Raw genomic sequence first — 16,318 nt, 5'->3', positions numbered from 1 at the left:
TGCATAATGTAAGCTCTAGCCCTGCGGCAAACCCATAACAGATTCCAGCAGACGGCAAGTCCACGAAAAGCAGTTTTATTAGTTAGAATCGACAGGTTTCAGAAGCCATATTCAAAAGCCGGGAAATGGGGAACAGACCCACAAACTTGGCACTGAGTTTATCACATGGGCAGGTGGATCGTAGGTTCTTGGTGGACAGATAGACGAGGTCCCCCACTTTGCATTCCATACTGGAGCGATGTTTGTCAGCCTGAGCCTTGTAACGTCGTTTGGCTCGCTCTAGATTTTTAACCAGCCATGACCAGGTAGTTTGAATTGAACGTACCCATCCAGCCACATCAGTTTTCCCCTCTTCCCCAGAAACATCAACATGATCAGTGGGGCCAAACTCTTTACCATGGACAACCTGGAAAGGGCTGAACCCTGTGGATTGGTGAACTGCATTATTATAAGCATATTCAGCAAAAGGCGAGGCGGGCGGCGCTGCCGGCTTAGCCAGGCGTAGGGCTTCCCCCTCCATCAAAAGCGGCGGTGGGAGGGATCGGGTCCGAGAACTGGTTTGTATGGCCAAAGTGGGCAATAGACCTCATTGGGCAGGGGTGAAAAGCGACTCTGTGGGCCGATCAACCTTGGTGGGATATTGGGAAATCTGGATAAAGCGTCAGCCAGAAGGTTTTGCTTCCCTGGTACATATTTTAGGACGAATCGAAATTGGGCAAAGAAGTCAGCCCAGCGTACGTGCTTCGTGGACAGCTTGCAAGCCCACGTTAGCGCCTCCAGGTTTTTGTGATCGGACCATACTTCAAAGGGCACCTTGGAACTTTCTAAAAATTGCCTCCACACTGTCAGGGCATGCTTTACTGCAGTGGCTTCCTTTTCTAAAACGGCCCAATTGAGTTCAGATTGAGTGAACTTTTTAGAAAAATAAGCTCACGGATGCAGGTGCCCATCCTCCCCCCGCTGCAGGAGTGCACCCCCCATCGCTACATCGGAAGTGTCTACATGCACTATGAATGGTTGATTGCAGTCCGGGTGCTGCAAAACAGGCTTGGATGTAAAAAGCTGTTTAAGACTATGTAAGCCCTTGGTCCAAATGAACCAGAAACCACATCAGAGACAATCAGGTCCAAAGAAGCTGGTCTTTACTGGTCAAATAGATTTACAGAGCATAATAGAGCAAAATAGCAAAGGATGACAGCTATGAGGCTGGCTGGCTTGAACTTGGTAATATAAAAGCACTGAAAAGGCGAGAGATTACATATCAAAAACAAAGCTGTGTTCCCAGAGCTTCAAACAGAGTTCAGTAGGCATAACAGTCCTTGAGTCTGGTCGGCGAGAAAGCGAAAGTAAACATCAACTGAGATACAGGCCTGACAGACTATCGAAGGCGGCTTGACACTGGGGGGTCTACTACACCCGGGCGTTGGGTAAGGTGGCTGTATTCCCCTTTCCCTTAGTTTTAAGGAGGTTCGTGATGGGTAGCGCAATCTGAGTGAAATGTGGAACGCCCTGTAAAACTTTGCGAACCCGAGAAATCTTTGGACCTGTTTACGAGTAGAGGGTGGTTCCCAACTGAGCACTGCTTGCACCTTTTCAGGATCCATAGTTAGTCCCTGGTGAGAGATAATATATTCTAGGAAAGTCAATTGCTTTTTATGGAACTCGCATTTAGACACTTTAGCATACAGTTGTCTCTGAGACGTTGCAGCACCTCTCGAACCAAGGCAACATGCTCATCCATGGTTTAGAGTAAATGAGGATATCATCTAAATAAACCACAACTCGTTTGAATAGTAGATCATGGAGGATCTCATTAATGAATTGCATGAAGACCCCCGGGGCCCCTTTTAATCCAAAAGGCATCACCATAAATTCGAACATCCCAAAGCAACTGGAAAAGGCTGTCAGAGATTAATCTCCCTCCCGGATTCTGATTCTGTAATAAGCCTCGACTAAGTCCAATTTGGTGAAAATGTGTCCCTCCTTCAGTTGTCCCAAGAGATCAGAAATGAGGGGGATGGGATAAGCATTTGTTTGAGTAACAGCATTGAGTTTTCGAAAGTCAATACACAAATGCAAATCTCCTGTTTTCTTACGCACGAAGAAAGCCGGTGCCGAATAGGGCGTGGTGGAGGGTCGGATGAAACCGCGAGCCAAGTTCTTGTCTAAAAATTCGCGGAGCACCGTACATTCCGTAGGACTCATTGGATAAATTTTATTTTTTGGCAGTTTTCCATCCCCCACCACTTCAATAGTACAGTCCATCCGGCGGTGGGGGGGGGGGGTTTAACACATCACACTCCTGCAGTCCTGCACATTAAACATGTCTGTAAAGTCCTGATATTCAGGTGGCACTTGGGTCGGACTGGAGATGTCTGAGGCCAGAGCAGGAGTTGGTTTGATTATGGTTTTAACGGCTACTTCATATCGGTGCAACTCACACAGCGGGCTATTGAACGTTAAAGTCTCAGCTTCCCAGTCTATGGTGGGACTGTGTCCTTTGAGCCAATTTGTGCCTAACACCACAGCATATCGAACACTGGGCACAATAGTAAAGTTAATTTGTTCCCAATGGTGGCCAATTCCCATTGCCACTCTGTCAGTGCGACGGTTGACTGCCCCCCCCTGAAATCACTGATATCTATTTGAGCAAATTGAACAGGTGCCGGCAAAGGAACTGATTTTACCTGGAGCACCTTAAAGGTGGTTTCGTTAATTAACGAGCGGGCACACCCAGAGTCTATTAGGGCCTTAACTTGTAATTGAGGACTTTTTCTATAATGTCGTAATATTACATCTACATATACAGTCTCTTCTACTTCACTCACCATGACAGGAGCCTCGGGTTTCGCAGGAACACCTGCGGAGGTCTGCGGTATCACTCCTTCTACCACAGACTCAGTCCGTTTTTTGGCTGTTCGAGGGGAGACTCCAACAGTTGCTCTTCCGCCCGCCTCTGGTCAGCGAGCTCTCGGTCCACCTCGAGTTTGGCGACCGCGGTGGCCATCACAATTGGTTCGGCCACTTGTTCCAAGAGCATTAGGATCTCCAACAGCGGTTGGACCTGTTGAGCAAGAGCCGCAGAGGAAGGACCGAACTCAGGGTTTAGTACCTTCTCTCTCTTTTTTTTAACTAATTTTTTTTATTATTTTCAAATTGATTTACAATCTTGGATATTTTTCAATTCATATAGTACATAATATAAAAGATTTCTATCTTATCTCTAAACAAGTGTATATATTTAACTTCCCCTCTCCCCTCCTCAGTCCATTTAATATCCATGATTCTCTCTTTCTATTCAATTCTAATTCATTATAATGAACCAAAACAGTCAATCCTACATTACATTTTTTAACTTTGGTAATTTAGTTACTCCTAACATTTTGAATTAGATTAATGCATATTCCTTAATATTTCCCAATTTAAGTTCAGTTGCACAATATGTTGTCCATGCCTCCCATTCTCGCAAGAATTCAGTATTTTCTTTTTGATTTATTAATGCAGTTAATTTTGCCATTTCGGCCAGTTCCATCATTTTGTCTATCCAAACGGTCTTGTCTGGTATCTCAGAAGTTTTCCATTTCATTGCATAAACCAATCTTACAGCAGTGGTGGCATGTATCAAAAATGACCTCTGAGTCTCTATAGAAGCTGGTATTATACTTAACAACATCATTTCCGGTTTTTTAGGTATATTCTGTTGTATTATCAACCTTAGTTCGTTATAAATCATGTCCCAGATTTTTTTTGCCTTTTCACAAAGCCACCAAATATGATGAAAGGAACCAACTTCTTCTTGACATTTCCAACATTTTGGTGACTTTGTTCCATACATTTTAGCTAATTTCTTAGGTGTCAAATACCATCTATAAATCATTTTATAAATATTCTCTCTCAGCGACTGCGAAAGTATATGTTTCATATCTTTTGACCAAAGTCTTTCCCATTTATTTAAAGAGATGTCATGACCCAATGTCTGATCCCAAGTTATCATCATTGGTTTGTTTTGATCTTGTTCCGTGTACAATATCAATAACATCTTATACATTTTTGAAATTAAATGTTCATTATTTTCCAGTAAAATTCATTGAAAGGTTGATTTGTCTTTAATGAAGCCTATCTTCAAATCTTGTAGATATACTGATTGTACCTGATGATATTGGAACCAAGTCATATATTCCTTCAATTCTTCATATTCTTTTACGGCACATTTATTTCCTTACCAAACCAAAAGGTCCTGATAGGTAACAAATTGAGCTGGTCTCAATGGTCTCAAAGTTAACATCTCTTGTGTAGAGATCCATAGAGGTGTTTTAGGTTCAAGAAGGTATTTGTATTTTAACCAAATTTTTATTAGTGAGGATTTCACAATATGTTGTTGAAAAGTTTTGTGATGTTTCAGTTTATCATACCATAAATAACCATGTCAACCATATATATTATCAAAACCTTCCAAATCAAGCAGTCGTTTATTCTTTAATTGTATCCAGTCTTTTAGCCATACCAAGGCAGATGCTTCCGCATATAGTCTAAAATTTGGAAGAGCAAATACTCTTCTTTCTTTGGCCTCAACCAGGTATTTATAGGCGATTCTTGGTTTTTCCCCTTGCCATATAAAATTCAGCAAGTCCATCCTTCACACATCAAAATATCTTGTTTGCTCTTCTGAAATAAAAACAGTAACCTTGGTAAAATGTTCATTTGTATTACAGAAATACGACCCAAAAGTGAAATGTTTTTATTAGACCATGATATCATATCTTTTTTAACCAAGTCCCATAATTTCACATAATTATTTACCAGTAAGTCCTTATTTCTATTTGTAATCCAAACACCTAGGTATTTTACTTTGTTAGTTTTCTCCCATCTAGTAATATCCCCCCCAAAAAAATTTGTTCTTCTTTTGAGAGATTTTTAAATAAAATCTGAGTCTTAATCTTGGTTTATCCTAAATCCCGAGACTTCTCCATATTGCTTCAACAAATCTAATAAATGGGTAATAGATTGATTCGGGTCATCCAAAATAAGTAACAAATCATCTGCAAAAGCTCTCATTTTAAATTCTTGTTTATTCACTTTCAGACCATGGATTGCATCTGTTTCTCGTATCTGACAGCATAAAGTTTCCAAAGTCAAAATAAAAAGCAAAGGTGAAAGCTGGCATCCTTGTCTAGTTCCTTTTTGTATTTCACAATTTTCTGATATTGCTTCATTTACTAAAATTTTGGCTTTTTGAGTATTATATAGAGCATCTATCCCTTTCCGAAATCATACACCAAAATTCATTTTTTCTAAAACGTTTTTCATATATCCCCAAGAAACCATATCAAAAGCTTTCTCTGCATCCAGAAAAATAAAAGCTGCTTTATGTTGATTATTCTGCTCATAATATTCCATTGCATCCAATAAGGTCCTTAGGTTATATTTTATCTGTCGTCCCGGATCAAAGCCCGCTTGATCTTCATGAATCAATGTTGTGATGTATTGCTTTAATCAATTAGATAGAACAGAAGCATATATTTTGTAATCCACGTTTAAAAGAGATATAGGTCTATAATTTGTTACTTTTCCCATATCTTTTCCAGATTTGTGGATCAACGATATATAAGCATGCGACCATGTCTCTGGAGAAAGTCCCGTATCTAAAATTGTATTACATACTTTCAGAAATGGATCCTTCAAGTCATCCTTAAATAGTCTATAAAATAAAGCTGTAATTCCATCTGGGCCTGGTGTTTTATCTGTCTTCTGTTTAGATATTGCGTCCTCTATTTCTGTTATTGTTATTGGAGCATCCATAATTCCCTGCTGTTCAGAAGATAGCCTGCTGATCTTTATGTCTCTCAAGTAATTGTCCATTTTTTTCTGAAATAAAATCCTTTTGGTATAATCTAGTATAAAATAACTCGAATTCTTTCAAAATGTCGGTTGTAGTATATACCGGTCCTTTTGTAGCCTGTATTTTGGTAATTATCTTCTTCTGTATAGAGTCTCTTAATTGACTAGCTAGGAATTTACCCGGGCGATTTGCATGTTCAAAATATCTCTGTTTTGCATATTTCATATTTTTATTCATTTCCTCCATGACGACCAAATTTAATTGATGTTTAGCAGCCTTGGTCTTTAACCCAATATGCTTCCTCTGGTCTTCTTCTGTTGCCAAAATAAGTTGTTGCTCTAAGTTTTGTAATTCCCATAATATGTCATTTGTTTGTTGTAATTGTTTTTTCTTCCATACAGTATTCTTCTGAATCATAAATCCTCTTAGAACAGCTTTAAAAGCATCCCAAATTGTATTCAGGCTAGTTTCTCCATTCATATTGATCTCAAAGTAGTCCTTTATAAGGGTATGCAATTCTTTTCTTGGTCTGTCATCTCTCAAAAGTCTATCATTTAACCTTCATCTAAATGCTTGTCTATTGGTCCATTCAAAGGAGACCGGATTATGATCAGAAAAAGTCCTAGGTATTACTTGTACCTTACGCAATTGAGTAAATATAGATTTACTCACCCATATCATGTCTATTCGGGAGTGAGAATTGTGTCTTGCAGAATAGAACGTAAATTCTTTAGACAAAGTGTTCATTGTTCTCCAGATGTCTTGTATTTTAAACTCCTCGGTAAGTTGAAAAAAAGTCCTAGGGAGGCAGCCTTCCTTCTCTTCCTTAGCCTTTGATTTCTTATCTTTTGCACAATCTATAACTCCATTAAAATCCCCCATTAACAGCATTTGTTCTTCCACATGTTGTAATAAAATATCATGAAGGTGTTTGTAGAATTGTGCTTTCCCCTCATTAGGTGCGTAAATTCCTACCACCAATGTTTTTTGTCCAAATATTTTAACTCTTATCATAAGTATTCTGCCCTCTTCATCTTTGTACACTAATTCTGGAGCAAATGAGTCCTGGGCATAGATAACTAGCCCTTTAGTTTTTGTTTTGGCTGATGAAATGAAGGATTGCCCCAAAGATTTCCTTTCCAAGTATTTTTTATCCTTCTTGGAAATATGAGTTTTCTGCAAACATATCAGTGAATACTTTTGTTTTTGTAAAAATTTAAAAATCCGTCCCTTCTTCACTTTTTCATTCAAACCATTTACATTCCACGAAATAGCTTTAGCCATGTTGTTAGAATTTTAACATAGTTATTTTATAGTTCGCCCACTGCTCCCTTTGTTCTGTCCTCATCTTCTTCTTGGCTTGAGTCATGCTTTTGATCCGGTGTGAGGCCTATAAGTTCTTTCTTGTATTTTCTCAAAAAATTCCCAACATCTTCTTTTGTTGTATACAAAATTGTATACTTCACATCTTTGTAGGTAAATGCCAATCCTTGAGGTAGCAACCACCTGTATTTTATTCCACTTTTCCTTAGCTATGTTGTAAAGTCCCTAAAGATGTTCCTTTTTGACATCAGGTGTCTTGGTATATCCTTTAAGAGGATCAAAGTGTTGCCTTCCAGAACTATTGGATCTTGATAATGATGTTGCATCATTATATCTTTCATCCTGATGTCATAGAAAGATATCATAACATCTCTTGCTTTTGCCCTTTTCATGTTGAGTGGTAAAGGCATCCTGTAAATTCTGTTAATTGCATGATCCAGCTCTTGTTCATCTATATCACTGGTTCCCAACCGGGGGTCCATGGACCCCCAGGGGTCTGCGAGAACTAAATTAAGGGCCTCAAAACAAAGTTATAAACCCATAATAAATTAATATTTTCAATTAAACATTTTCTATTATAAAAAAACATATTCAAATATTATTCTAAGTTTAATGTTTAACTAACAGTTATGATTAAAATTTATTTTCAAATTCTCAGAATTTTTATTTTGAACCTTGGGGTCCCTGCACGGAACAAAAAAGTCCTAGTGGTCCCTGGTCAAAAAAAGGTTGGGAACCACTGATCTATATGGAACAGCTCAGCCAATGTTTTCACCAGTGATTCTCTAGTGCTACCACAATCTTCAGGCAGATTTCGCAGGCGTAGGTTGGTTGATCTGACTTTCAAGTCCATCATAGCAAGTTGGTCTTTCGTGGTTTCCTCCTGTGTTTGCAGCTGCTCCAGTTGCTTATCATGGTTATCCACTTTTTCCCTAACTTTTCTATGTTCTTCAGTCATCTTCTTAACCGAAGCATTCATTGTCTTCATATCAGATTGTAATGAGGTGACCTGTGTTTTAATGCCCTTCATTTCTTTTGTAACAGTATCCAGTTTCTCTGCTAACATCTCAGTTACTTGGCTCATTTGCTTTTCTTGTTTAGACATCTGTTCCATTTGTTTAGTAAAAATGTCAGTTTGTTTGGCTAAAAGGTCTTGCATTTTCTTATCTTGCTTCTTAGTCATAGTGTCAGAAGATTTTGGTAGTGCCGGGCTATGGAATGATCCTGAACATTGCCGTGGAACAGACATGTAATTTGGCAAAAAAACTCCGTTTTTTGGCAGGTCTCCAATCTTTTAATCCTTGAGATCCATTGTTCTAGTACATCCTCCCAGTCATTTCGTTGTATTTTTAGTTTTGAATTCGGCCTCAAAATATATTAAAACTGGTTTTAAAAGTTCAACACACCATAGAGACTAAGGATGCTCTAGGTCGGAAGACAGGAAGTAGGAAGTGCCTCGGGCCTTCTGTCGTCTCCTCTCTATGGTAAGTAGGATGCATTTACCAGTTGCACAGGGAGACGCACTTCCGGTCCTACGATATCGCTTGACAGCCAGTCTTCTCTGTCCTCGCCAAATATAGAATCTCTTTATTTTTTGTCGCAGTTGAAAATCAGTACCACAGTACCACAGAGGCCATTTCTGGAGGAGGTACAACTTTAACTTCCTCCTTCTCTCCCAAGGATTCCAGCTTTTCTATTGGAGTTCAGTACATCAATTCACAGTTCAATTTGTTTAGTCTATCCTCCAATAGCTTTGATAAGCTTCCTGCCATTTTAATTTAAAGTTTTTACAAAGTCCAATATAATTTTTCTCTCAATCGGGAGGTTAGGAATCTATAGTTGTTTGTTGCTTAAATTTCCTTTAATTATTTCCAACAGAAAACAAAGAGATTCTTGTCACTCACTTAGGTTTTGGAGGGTGAGGCTTTCGTTTCTTGAAGTAGTTGATTAGATGGTAATTGGTAGGGGAGAACAAAGCCTAATTCCAAAGAGACGTCTCCGGCGATTTAAATCTCAACCAAGCGGGACAGCATCTGAGCCTCCGGGAGTCTTAAAAAAGCACTCTCGGAGAAGCTCAGGAGTCAACACCACTCTTCTCGGGCAGCAGGAGCATTCCTGTCCCCCGTTCTGCTTTTTAGGAATCGGGGAAGGGGCAATACCCCAATTTTTGACGTTTCTCGGTCTCCTCTGGGAGCTCCCAGGGAGGCACAGTGCTTCAGTCAGCACCCTACTGGAAGTTTCAGGGTTTAGTACCTTCTCGACATCAGCTGCCGTTGCCGTGGTTGGCGGTAAGACCATGAAGACCATGACTGTCCTGGCGGCAACGCTCTGTGCTTCCCGGCAGCATAGGGTGGGATCCGGAACAGTTTGCAGAACGTCTCCCTCCCGAGCCCCCGCCATTGGGAAATAGAACTCGAGCCCCTGGATTGGGGCCGCCTACTCCTGTTGTGCCCCGCAGAGCGTAAGCTCAGCCAATAACCGAGTTAGCAGAGCAAAGTCCTCTTGCGCTAACCAGGACTCCTCCAGCAAAGTATCCAGTCCCAAAAGGTCGTTGTGGGCACATAGATCAGCGTCCTGAGTCCTCCAGGGGGTCGCCGCTGCCAGGCGACGCCACTGATCAATCACCAGCCCAACCAGCCGGGTGGACTTCACATACGTCCGCTGTGCCTCCTCCAAGACGGCACGCAGAAAGTCGGGGTCCTCGGGGAGCTTGTCCGGCGCCCCAAACCAAGGAGACGAGTGTCTAGGCGAACCTTCCAGGGCTCCAGCCAAGGTCAGCAAGTAAGGTAGGACTAGTGTCCTAATGTAAGCTGTGGCAAACCCATAAACAGATTCCAGCAAACGGCAAGTCCACGAAAGCAGTTTTATTGGTTAGAATCGACAGGTTTCAAAGCCATATTCAAAAGGACACTAGTAAGGGGCAAAGGCGAGGTACATGGCATATATGGAAAAGCAAAAGGAGATAACTGGTAACCCAGGCAACCCCCCTCCCAGAGGTAGGAAGGAGTACTTGGCGATTCCCACAGTATGGGAATCTATGAAGACTAAACATGGGGCATAGACTGGCTTTGGACAGAATAGCACAACAGCACCTGGAAGCAGCACAATCGCACTACCGCATACCATCCTCATGGCCTGCTCCTGACACATATGCACTCTAATAGCAACTTCTATGGAGACCACTAGTCTGGATATGTACATAGGAAGAGCCTTCCCTTGGTGGAATGGTTTTATTATGTATATCTACTATTAATCCAGCATTTTATTAACCTCATATTTCCTTTTATTATATATCTGTGGTATCCTGGACATGTTTGTAATGGCCTATGGCTAAATGCAAATAAAGCTATTATCGACATTGGTGGAATGAGCCTTGTCTTACAGACCAAGGCTCCTGCTGGCTAGATCAAGGCTTCTCATTTAGTGGAAGGGAGTTGTTGGATTAAACCCACTAATTCCAGGTTTTCAGCACTTTTTTAAAAAAGTCCTCAGTCTAGATACACTTAAAATACAGGTTTTAACCTTTATCCATCGCTGTAAACAACTATAATTGATTTTGTTATTGTGGTTTAGGTGACTTTATCCTCAGTTGCCTGCATAGGTGTCGACCTAGAATGCAAACTACCTTTTCTCTGACAAACCAGCCACGATGTGTGTACTGTCTATGCATTTCTGTGTTTCTCATTTTCTATCCTTTCCCTCTCTCAAACTTGTGTACTACCAATTTCTTGCTGTTTAAATCCACTGCATATGATACCCTCTACGACTTCAAAGATACGTCACAGTTGAAAGCCTGTGAAGGGTCTAAAACACATTTACTTTTCACTGCAAAAGTCTAGGGGCCATGTCTGTAAATATCTTACAGTCGGGCAGCATGAATTCCATTTGTCTGCAGGTTAAACTGAATGCCAGAGTCTCTTTACACAAAGCTGGGATGTATTAATAGTGAAGCAGGGTGATAGCTGTAAAATCTGGTTCTGCAAATAGCGAGGACTATAGCTAAACAAATATGTTTTGGTCACCTTTACAAATGAGTACTCAGGGTACTCAGGGCAGCTTGCACCAATAGAATTGTAAGAAGCGCTTAACCCATAAGAACCCCTGCACTAACCTCCTAGTAGACTCTTCTAGCAGTAGCCTCTGCTCACACTTCCTTAGCAAGGTCCAAAGCCTTTTAGATTATGGCATCAGTCCTGTGAGAGGGACTGCTGGAGGAGGTTTGGATGTCTGCTTCTCCCACTTGTGTACTGTAGTATAGACCATGTTAACAGTAAGCATTGGTGCTTTAAGAATAGATTTTATAGACTTTATGTCTACTTTGCCACTTTTCCAATTCAAGACATTGTGGGGCTAAATCAGAGAGTCACAAGAATGAGAGAAATGTCCATCCCTAACCCTTCAATGAAAAGCCAGTACTGGACACTCCACAGTAGATCTCTGGTTAGAAAGCTCCTTACAATTACTGTATATCCATTGTAGCAGAAATTCCAGAAGAAGGGTCAGCTACCCAAGATCACAGAGGAACTGAGTGGTTGATCTTTGCTTTCAGTAACAGTTTTCTGCAGCCAGGTGTGTTGTCAAATATACTGCCAGACAAATGTGCTGTCGGCTTCCATGTAACTGAATCCCATGCCACCATGGCCCCATCTGTAACGAGCATTCATGGCAGCATCGCTATCAGGGATGAAAAAGACTTGAAAGGAACAACAAAGGACCATTCACCTGGTCCCACTTTACAGAATTGCTGGTGCAATGTTGAATCAAGCCAAGTGGAATTACGCCGTTTGGATGTCATAAGAATTGGATCTAAATAAGTCCATGGTGTTTTACATTTTCTACCTTCCAAGAACCCTTCAGGAACCCTTCCTACATTATGTAACCCTTAATTGGGTCTGCTATGTAACCCTTAATTGCCTGCTATGGAAACATTGCAGAGGATTTTGAGGCATGTTTTAGGGTGGCATTCACCATTCATGAGGAGCACCGACCATTCTTTTTGGACTCTCTTCTCCTCTGTATGAACTCACAGAGACTAAACAGATCCAACAGACCCTTTTATGTGTGCTTGATAGGAAACAGTCAGTAATGGCAGACCAGGGAAACTTGCTCATCATTCCTCTTGAGGGACTCCTGATAACTTCCAACAAATCCAAGGATTCCCTGTAAAACACTGGGTTTCAAAGAAAGCTGGAGAGTACGTCATCTGTGCTGGACACTCATTTCTTCCTGGCTAAATGTTTGAGACAAGCAGTGAGAGAAGTGCAAATAGCAATAAGCCAGAGAAGTACTTAGAATCATAGAGTTGGAAGGGGCCACACAGGCCATCTAGTTCAACCCCCTGCTTAAGGCAGGATCAGCCTAGAGCATCCCTGACAAATGCTTGTCCAGCCTCTGCTTAAAGACTGCCAGTGAGGGGGAGCTCACCACCTCCCTAGGCAGCTGATTGCACTTCCCCTCTAAAGGTCCCTGGCAAAACAGAATTAAAGCCCTTGGAGAGACTTTGGTAACAGATCAAAGAGGATATTGAGAACCACGACAGAGTGTCTTAATTAATTTCTAATCCTTTCCTATCCTTAATCTTCTTCCCTCTCATAGGAAGATCTGGCTTTATACATTCCTTGTGCATGTGTTTTGTAAGCAGTGAGTATTGCCTTCTTAGATCTGTGATTTGCTGGAGACAATATGTCAGTGGGAAAGCTATTTATTTTAGGCTAGTAGTTAAAATGTTCGGTCGCCATAAGTCGGCTGCGACTTGACGGCACTTTACACACACACACTTAAATGTTCTAGACTTTGTGTAAGACGAAGGAAGAAATGTTAAACCTAAATATCCCAAAAAAGATAACATTGATTTATTCCATTGTTTTGTGTGTGTATATAGTTAAACAACACACAAGAAAACCTGTCTCAGTTTAATATTTTTTTCCAAATACATATTAGAGTGACAGTAAAATCCAGATGTCCTATTTGTTAGCAGGCAAAATGTGTATATGGTATCTGTTCTGTGGGGCTTTATATTGCTAGCTTCAACTTTATTTTTGAGAGGACTAGAAGAAATATAGCAGCATTTTGAACATCTAAAGTAGCGTTATTCCAAGTTCATCAATTGGTCAACTTTGCATATTATTGTCTGCTCAAACTGACAGTGGCTCTTCAGAGTTTCAAGCAGAGAAACGTTTTTCTCAGTGCCTGCTTCATGAGATCCTTTCTTGAGATCCTAGTTTAATGGGAGTTGTCACAGTTTGAGATGATAGATGACAGTCAGACAGACAGACAGACAGACAGGTAGGTAGGTAGGTAGGTAGGTAGGTAGAGACAAACGAACAAACAGATGCTCTGTGATCATGTGAAAGTCCTGACCCAGCAGCAGCAACCGCAGCACAAGGATTTTCACTTTGTAATTGAAGGTAAGCGGTGGCAGCCATTTTGTAGCTGGCTCCATCTCCTGTGGCAGCCATTTTGTGGATGTGCTCACCATGCTTTGTCAGAATTCCAAAGGTGCCCACAGACTGGAAAAGGTTGAAGACATCTGAACTAGATGAACCTTTGATTGATCCAGCAGACTCTTCTTTTGTTCTCAAGTGCATCTCCATCATCTTTCCATCTTTAAAAAGACTTTTGCAAAGTATTCCTGCAGTCAGTAGGGTTAATTCTTTCCCTCCTGAAGTCCAGAATGACAGTTCTCTGGGCAGGGCTGAGTCGCAAGCACAAGAGGCCAAGTAGTACCCTTTGGCTGACAGAGTCATTCTGAAGCAGCCATTTTCCCCAGGGAAATTGGTCTCGTCATCTGGAGAGCAGCTGTAATTCCAGGTAGTTGGCAACATTAGTTCTTCTAAGGAAATGGCTGCTTTGGAAAGTGGAGTGTACCCTTCTGAGGTCCCTCCCCTCCGCAAACCCCACCTTCCTTAGGCTCTAACCCCCAAATCTTCAGAAATTTCCTAACCTAGAGTTGGTAATCCTTCCCACCCAACAGCCAGCCTTCCTTTATCTGCCCCTCTGTCTTCAGCTTTCCCTCTCTCATCCCCCGGAACCCTCTACCCAGGCAAACAATGGTCCACTTGTATAGTGCCAGCCAGCTGGCCAGGCCCACTTGCATGGTAGAGAATCCCCAAGGACTTGTAAAGTGAGGGTGCCTCACTTTCCCCTTTATCCACCTCCCCACACTATTTCCCTTCCCCTGGCAACCTCCATATCTTCACTTCTTTCCCTATCTCCTTCTCTCCTTCTCAGCCATTCACGAACCTACCTTTTATCTTCTTCACATCTTCAGCTATATTTATTATTTATTTACTTCTTTTATACCCGCCTTTCTCCACGGTAGGAAGAAAGCTCCTTACATAATTCTCCTGCTCCTTTTTATCCTCACAACATCCCTGTGAGGTAGATTACACTGAAAATATGTGACTGGTCTAAAATTACCCAGTGTGCTTCTGCAGCAAGATGGGAATTTGAACCTTGGTCTCCCAGACCCCACTGTGAGGCTCAAACTGCTATATTGCACTGACATTCATGGAATGGCTGCTATTGAACAGTAGCAAGCAGCCAAGCCTCCTTGAGTTATGCAAATTGGGTGGTATCAAGTCACCTAGAGGTTGTTTCCAGGCCTAGTGTTGCCAACCTCCAGGTGGGACCTGGAGATCTCCCAGAATCACAAATGAACTCTACACAATAGAGATCTGATCCCTGGAAAAAATGGCTGATTTGGAGGGTGGACTCTATGGCATTATATTTGGCTAAGGCCTCTCCCCTGCCCATACCCTGTGCTCCTCAGACTCCACCACAAAATCTCCAGGAATTTCCCAACCTGGAGCTGGCAACCCTAGTCAGGCCTGCCCCAATGAGTCCTCCCTCAAGGGTCAAAAATAGGCCTGGAAAGGGCCCTGACCGCTCCACTTGACTTTTACAGAGAGAACCCAGACTGCAATACTGTGGTTGTCTAGCAACAGCCACTAAGGAAAAACTTTGCTTAAAGCTACAGGCACTCCTGTTATCATTTTTGTGTCTTTTAAATCCCCCCAATGTATTTTTTTTTTAAGATTTCACATTTTCCTGCAAACTTGGAGCCCTTTTCAAGTTTGTAGAAAGATATGTCTTACCTATTCACAACTCCAGTCACCAGATTTAAGAATCCTCAGATTTGGCTGACTTCATTATTAGAATATAGACAAGAACACTAATAATTTAGTCCTAATCAGTTACACCCTTTTAAGGCCATGGGTCATAAGTCATTTGGACTTAAAAGAGTTAGCTTTGCTTAAGATTATACAGTAAGGAACGAGCCCAAATGCTGTTTAACTAGATCAGCACTTTAACTTCACTAGTCTTCCAACAGTGTAACTCCAATCAGTGAAATGCCCTTTCAGGAAAAAAAAAGAAAACAGCTTTGTACCTCTTTCTAAAACTTGTTCAGTGGCTGCTATTTATATGTTGTCATATTGCTAACGTGCAAAGCATGTAGTTTCTCATCCAATTTAGCTTGTAAAGTGTTTACTAATGTGCTCAGCCTCTGAACATCCTCACCTTTGACCACACGTGGCCAAGAAGAGAGAAACAAGACATCATGTATGTTAAATACTGTTGTCAGCTCCCCAGACTGTTTGCGAAACACAAATTTATTATTATAAAAAACTTCTTGTTTAATTAAACACACAGCGATCCAAGCACTACACTAGTATTCAGGCATTCTGTTTTCTTCTGAGTTTCTTCTACAAGAGGTATAAGCAGATGGTGTGTTTTTAGCATGTTATAACAAAAACACATGCATTTCTCATATAATCAGAAAAAAATCTTTGCTGTCATCATGATTATAGATCTAAACTATGTGAATTATTTCATGAGCTTGTATTTTATTTGTTCATAAAGCAACTAGGGATGCTTATTAAAAAAAAACCTGCTGAATTGATCCCAGAACGTCACATCACAGATAATGTAAAAATCCATAGTTCTTCCAGATCAGTATTTTTCAAAATTTCAACTAAATGGCCTTTACAAGAGAGGAAAATCAGATGGGATGAATAATCCAGAAGAATTTTTTTTTTCCTACTGAGGATGCGAGGCCTTTTTTATTATGTATTTTTTTATTTCTACCCCGCCCTCTATCCCTGGCCAAAGCCAGGCTTAGGGCAACTAACAACATAAAACATAACAATTTCATCA

At 41.0% G+C, this 16,318-nt stretch overlaps 1 protein-coding gene across 1 annotated transcript in view; it reads left to right on the top strand.

Annotated features, from left to right (window-relative positions):
* CA10 (carbonic anhydrase 10) overlaps window positions 1–16,318 on the top strand; it is a 677,770-nt gene that overhangs the window by 493,734 nt on the left and 167,718 nt on the right. The window lies entirely within an intron of this gene.

Source organism: Euleptes europaea, chromosome 1, assembly GCF_029931775.1.
Source record: "Euleptes europaea isolate rEulEur1 chromosome 1, rEulEur1.hap1, whole genome shotgun sequence".
Lineage (NCBI taxonomy): Eukaryota > Metazoa > Chordata > Lepidosauria > Squamata > Sphaerodactylidae > Euleptes > Euleptes europaea.
Note: the sequence above shows the minus strand (reverse complement) of the source record. Positions and strands in the feature narration are given on the sequence as shown.